The sequence below is a fragment of the Grampus griseus genome (genome assembly GCF_964374135.1).
Source record: "Grampus griseus genome assembly, chromosome: 9".
NCBI lineage: Eukaryota > Metazoa > Chordata > Mammalia > Artiodactyla > Delphinidae > Grampus > Grampus griseus.
This window is the reverse complement of record NC_139003.1, coordinates 96,372,751-96,379,666: the sequence shown is the minus strand read 5'-3', so window position 1 is coordinate 96,379,666 and position 6,916 is coordinate 96,372,751.

Sequence of the window (6,916 nt, the reverse complement as noted above, 5' to 3'; positions counted from 1 at the left end):
GCCATTGGGGAAGCTTGGGGGTCCCAGGGCCGTCTTGGGACGGGGCTTGGGCAGAGCACACACTGGGGGCACACACTGTCCCAGCTGCTGTCTGTGTCAGTGCTGGGTATGGGCATCCCACGGCCTGGCAACCCTACCTCTGGGACACCGGTAGCCAGGACCCCCCAGACTCTGGGAGCCCGTCCCCATGCCTGGGGTTTCTCCAGGGAGCCAACCCAAGGAAGGCCAGATTGAGCACACCCGCCCCCGCTCAGGCTAGCAGAGCCTCTCCCTAGCCCCTGCCCCTGCCCCGGCCCCCTCCAGCCCCAGGCCCTCTCCTCTCCTCTCTCAGTAGGTGGCTTCTCTGTCCCCAACGCTAAGCTCTTCCTCTTCCTGGGGCACCCTAAATTTGGGGGCGTCCTTGTTTGATTGTGCCCTGTTGGTGTGGAGAGAGGTCGCTGTTTGCCGTGGCCTTTGGGTGTGTCATGGAAGGGCTGAGAACTTACTGAGGCTTCCCCTTGTCACTGTCACCTCTCCTCTCCTGGGGGGCAGGGGGGGTCACCTCCCACCATGCAGGTCTGTGTCTGGCTGCTCCTGCCCTGGAAGAGGCCTCGAGGCCCCCAAAGCCCCCAGATGGCCTACTCCGGCATTTCTCCCCAGCTCTGGTGACTCTGGTGGCTTTGGGACAAGCCCTTCCTCCCGGTGTTCCTGTCCCGGCTGCTCACACCAGTAACCCTGCTGCCTCCCTTCACCTCCATCCATTATGTGGGGCCCCTGCCGAGGCAAGCTGGCTCCACCCCTGAGTAACTGTGGGATCAGCACACTTCTCACCCTGGACTTGCGCCTTCTCTCAAATCCTAACCTGCTGTGGTCTAATTCCCTGTGGCTACCAGTTGTCCGTGGAGAATGCCACCCGGCTTAACACCCCCTTCTCACTGCACTTAGGAAGACGGCAGCATCCTAATCAGATGGGCCTGCTGGCCTTCCAGAATCATCCCCACACACAAGCGCAGAGCGCTTTCAGGTGACAGGACCCCAGCCCCTTCCATCCTCAGGACCTTTGCACATGCTTCTACCTCTGGGAGGAGTGTCCCTGTTGCCCTCTTCACCTGCTTGAGCCTCCTTCCTCGGGTCCTCTCCTACATGCTCTTTATTCCTTGAATTCCCCTCCCAGCCCACCCTCATGGCCCCCTTCTGCGGAGCACCTTGTCCTGAGCTAGTGAGACACACAGTACTTCTCTCTTGAAGCACGCAGGTCACCTGCAGACATTTCATTGCTTTCTGTCATCGTTTGTTTGTGTCAGTCCTCACTGCCAGTCATGGTGGCCCTGACGGATGCTGCGCTGCTCACCGCCACAGCTGCTGGCTCCAGTGCGGGGCTGGCCCTGGTGGACACACACGGCCCACTCACTGACCGACGACAGGAGGTGTTGCTGAGTGGCAGCTTGGCAGAGAAAGCTCCCGTCAGTGAGAAAACGAAAGCAAACAGGCTTGGGTCTAGAGAGGGTTTGTCAAGGGTTTGTCTCTCAGGAGGGCCGCCTTCCACAGAAGGGGCCGCTTTTGCAGTCTTGTGTTTTGACCTGCTGAGGTTTCCCACTGAGGATGGGAACTGTCCACATAGAGTTTCCATGCCAAAAGTACACACTCCCCCCAGAAGGGCCATGTACCCACAAAACAAACCTGCCAGCTCTGGGCATGTCAGACTGTGGCCGTTCCCTACAATGAAGCTGAGCTGAGGGTTTGGGCACCCACCCCGAAGCTCCACAGACTGGGTTCAAGTCCAGCTCTTCTGGACTTCCCTGGTGGCGCAGTGGTTAAGCATCCGCCTGCCAATGCAGGGGACACGGGTTTGTGCCCCGGTCCGGGAAGATCCCACATGCCGCAGAGCGGCTGGGCCCGTGAGCCATGGCCGCTGAGCCTGCGCGTCCGGAGCCTGTGCTCCGCAACGGGAGAGGCCACAACAGTGAGAGGCCCGCGTACCGCAAAAAAAAAAAAAAAAAAAAAAACCACACCAAAAAATAGAAAATAACAGAATGTTGGCAAGGATTTTTTTAAAATAACCGTCATAAAGAGTGTGAAGTGGTATCTCATTGAGGTTTTGATTTGCATTTCCCTGATGACTGATGACATTGGGCAACTTTTCATGTGCTCATTGGCCATTCGTGTCTCTTCTCTGGAGAAATGTTTATTCAAGTATTTTGCCCTTTTTTTTTTTTGGACGTACCGTGAGGCATGTGGGATCTTAGTTCCCCAACCGGGGATTGAACCCTCACCACCTGCAATGGAAGCATGAAGTCTTAACCAGTGAACTGCCAGGAAAGTCCCTTTTTCCCCTTTTTTTAAAAAAATACAATTGTACCTAATATGATTGCTGATTAATTTTTTTATTTTTATTTTTGTTTTATCTTAAAATTTTATTTATTTTTGGCTGCGTTGGGTCTTCGTTGTTGCGTGCAGGCTTTCTCTAGTTGCAGCCAGGGGCTACTCTTCGTTTTTGTGTGCAGGCTTCTCATTGCAGTGGCTTCTCTTGTTGTGGAGCACAGGCTCTAGACATGCAGGCTTCAGTAGTTGTGGCACATGGGCTCAGTAGTTGTGACGCACGGGCTTAGTTGCTGCGTGGAATGTGGGATCTTCTCAGACCAGGGCTCGAACCCGTGTCCCCTGCACTGGCAGGCGGATTCTTAACCACTGTGACACCAGGGAAGTCCCTAATTACAGTTTTGAAAAATATATGGGTGTGTATTAGAGGGGGCAGGACAGGAGAGATCTTACTGCTAACGGTGCTATCTTTTGTATGATGTCATTGTGTGTCTATCTCCTTTTAGTCAACTCTATCTTCTGAAGTTTATGCTCTGAACGTATTTTATGTTGCAGTAAGAAAAAAAATATTTTGAGCCCAAATCACACCCTTGACAAGGAACTACGCCAACGAGCCTATGGATGTGGGCCTGGAATGTGGCCTTCCCTAGCATATTTCTCTCCGTCCCTGAGCAGAGCAGGGTGGGCAGCAGGGATCAGGGGACAGTGATGGGATTCCAAGGGCCAGGTCTAGGGACTGAGCCTGCCCTTTCTTCTCGGGATTGATTGCAGCTGCCTGGGTCTCGCTCAGCTTCGCACAGTGGTCGTGGCTCTAAGGACCAGGTGACACCCACAGACCGAGGCTGGGCAGTCCTCTGCCTCCTCACCTTTCCCGGACCCCGCGCCTCGCAGGGCTCCTGCAAGTATCGGGTTGCAGAAGGCGTGGACGCCGAGAAGGGAGAGGGCAAGACTGTGTGCGCGTTCACAAGAGAGGCCCCTCGGAGAGCCGCCCTGCACTCTGGGCCTGACAGAGCTCTCCCCACTCAATGAGAAAACGAATCAATGGGCCATGAGTGGGCAGTTCAGCGGGCTCTCTACTCTGACCGTGGCATCCTGCATCTCTGATAACAGAACGCCCATCCTCACGGGAATGGCGGTGGTAGTACTTTTTAAAACACCGTCACTTAGCAAAGTATCAAACTGGTAGTCAGACCTGGGGCGGGGCGGGGGAGGGGGCGGGCTTTTGCTCACCCGTGAAATCCCAAAGTCTGGGAACCAAGTGTCTAGAACGGCACTATCCAACCTAAAGAAATGGGATTCACCCCACATATGGAATTTTCAGCTTTCTAACAGCCACAATACATTTAAATCATATTTTATTTAACATAACTTATTGAAAATATTATTATTGCAACAGGCGTCCAATATAAAATTATCAACATCACATTCTACTTCTGGGGGTACTGTCTTTGACACCCAGGGTGTGTTTGCCACTGGCTGCACACCTCACTTTGGACTCGCCCCGCTGCAAGTGCTCAGAGCCCTGTGGCTGGTGGCGCACAGCACAGCCCGAGAGTTCTGGAGGCCCGCAGGCACTCGCAAGCCATTCAAGAGCAACCAGTGAATGGACCAGGGAACCCAGAGCCAGGCTGCCGGGCCGCAGATCCTGTCCGGGAAGGAGCGAGGTGCAGCCGGCGGCCACCAGGGGGCGCGGGCGCTCTGCCGGCTGCCCGGTTTCTCGCCTTTCTGCTCAACCCTCACTGGATTCTACAGTGCAGCTCTGGCCCGGGCTGGGGAGCTCTTATGCAAATACCCTGGTGGCATCTCCACCCGAAGAAGAACTCCCAGACATCTGGAGGTGGTCTGCCCCCTCTGAACTCCCCTTCTTAAAGTTGAGGACCCTTCCAGAAGGCCACACTCAGCAGGTGGTGGGCGGGTATTCATAACCTAACAGAAGGCCAGGCTCAGTGGGAGGCCACATGGGATGAATGAATGATTCTCACCAAAGGCTCTGGTGGGATGAATGAATGATTTCCACATCTGCCATTAAGCCCAATCTCAGTATTTGAGCACAAGTGCAGAAATGGCCCAAAGGCAGACTCAGACACTAGTTCTGACATTTCTAAAGCACTCTGACACACACCTCATTTGATCTTCACAACTAACCTTAAAGTGAATGCCCTCATTTCTCAACTGAGGGAAATGGGGATCTGTCTGCCTGCGGACCCTGGGGAGACAGGAAGGGAGATGAGCCACCCCTCTGAGACCACCGGCCTGCCTCAATGCACTTTCCACCAGGTGCTCTCAGTGGATCTGAACCCATGGTGTAACATAGTAGAAATATGTACTTGGTGTATACTTTCTGTCCCAGCCTGGAGCACCTAAGACCCTTGGAATTGCCTGAGTGGTGGGAGTGTCTCTTGTTATTCACTTCGCCTCAGGATGGGGGGCTGGTCACCAGAAAGACCCGGAACCATCAGCTCCCACCCGGGGGCACGGGGGCTGGAGCTGGAGTTCCGTCTGTGGCAGTGGCTTCATCACTGAGGCCCACGTAATGAAATGTCCATAGCGCTCTTGGACAGTGAGGGGCCGGCTTCCGGGTGGGTGAACGCTCCCGCGTGCTGGGAGGGTGGTGCACTCTGCCGCCCCACCCAGAGGATCCAAACCTGCCTTTGTTCTTCTTCATACGGCTGTTCATTTATTACCTTTACAACTGCAAGTACAGTGCTTTCCTAGTTCTGTGAGTCATTCTAGCAATGTGTGGAACATGAAAGAAAGGGTCGTAGGAGCCCCTGAATTTGTAGTCAGCTGGGCAGAAGTGTGGGCAGCCTGTACCAACTGCTTTCAGGGTGTGGGTATCCTTGTGGGACTGGGCCCTCCCCCTGTGGGGTCTGTGCTCACTCGGGAGGTGAATGTGAGAAATGAATTGAATCCTTTGGCACGCACCTGGTGTCGGAGAATTGGTTGATGTCAGAAAAAAACAAACACAGGGCCTGGTGAAAACAGCTGCTTGGCTGTAGTTCAGCCTCTGAGAGGTGCCGAGGCCCTGGGATCACTAAAGGAATCCTAGCGCTGCTGAGCAAGAGCCCTGCAGGGACTGGAGGTGCGTCTCGTCTGGCAGGCCCCGCAGAGGTATTCGTGGTTGGCAGGGGGTTACTCTCTGGTGGGGTGGGACTTTCAGCTGGTCACCGGGTCCTACTTAGACCACATCAGGCGGGTCATTGTGCCACAAAGCAACTCTCTCATGACTCAGAGCTCAAGACTGTGAGAAGTCTTCCTTCCTACTAAGCTGAAATCAGCCTTTCTTGGGCTAATGCACACCTCACCCAACACAGAAGCCCCTTTCTGTTTGTCCTTCCATGTCTGGGACTACCTTGGCCGGTCATCCTCTCCACCCTCCCACCCCTACCCAGCTCCAAATTTGGGCCAAAACTCGTAACCTAGCTCCTCCAAAGTTCTAGGCCCTTCTCCAGCCTCATCAAGCTTCTTCAAGGGTTTACCTGTCACTAAACCATTGAAAATGTGGCCTCGGGGCTCTGTCCAACCAACACATACACGTGGTCTCACCAGCACAGCTCATGGGCTCTTCTCTCTCTTTCTTTTTCCTCTTTTTATAAAATATTTTTTAACTATGGTAAAATACAAATAACATAAAATTTACCATTTTGATCATTTTTATGTGCACAGTTCAGTGGCGTTAAATACACTCATGTTGTTGTGTAGCCATCACCACCATTCATCTCTAGAACCTTTTCATCTTACCAAACTGAAACTCTACCCATTAAACACTAATTCCCCATCCTTCCTCCCCCAGCCCTCGGCACCCACCATACTACTTTTCATCTCTATGAGTTTGACTTCTCTAGGGACCCCATGTAAGTGGAAACACTCAGTATTTGTCCTTACTTATACTCGTAACTGGCTTATTTCACTCAGTATAATATCCTCACATTTCATCCACGTTGTAGAATACAGCAAAATTTCCTTTCTTTTTTAAGGCTGAATAATATCCCATTGCGGGCATATACCACATTTTGTTTATCCATTCATCTGTCGATGGACACTTGGGTTGGTTCTACCTCTTGGCTATTGTGAATAATGATGCTATGAACATAGGTATGCAAATATCTCTGCATGACCTTGTGTTCAATTCTTTTGGAGATATATCTAGGAGTGGAATTGTTGGGTCATATGGTAACTCTATGGTTTAGTTTTTGTTTTTGTTTTTTGTGGTACGCGGGTCTCTCACTGTTGTGGCCTCTCCCGTTGCGGAGCACAGGCTCCGGACGCGCAGGCTCAGCGGCCATGGCTCACGGGCCCAGCCGCTCCGCGGCATGTGGGATCTTCCCGGACCGGGGCATGAACCTGTGTCCCCTGCATCAGCAGGCTGACTCTCAACCACTGTGCCACCAGGGAAGCCCTATGGTTTAGTTTTTTGAGGAACTACCAGATTGTTTTCCACAAGGGCTGCACCATTTTACATTCCCACCATCAAAGAACAGGGTTCCAATTTCTCCACATCCTGCCAACACTTATTTTCCTTCCTTTTTTTTTGTAATAACCATCCTAATGAGTGTGAAGTGGTATCTCTTTGTGGCTTTGTTTTGCATTTCCCTAATGATTAGTCATTTTGAGCATC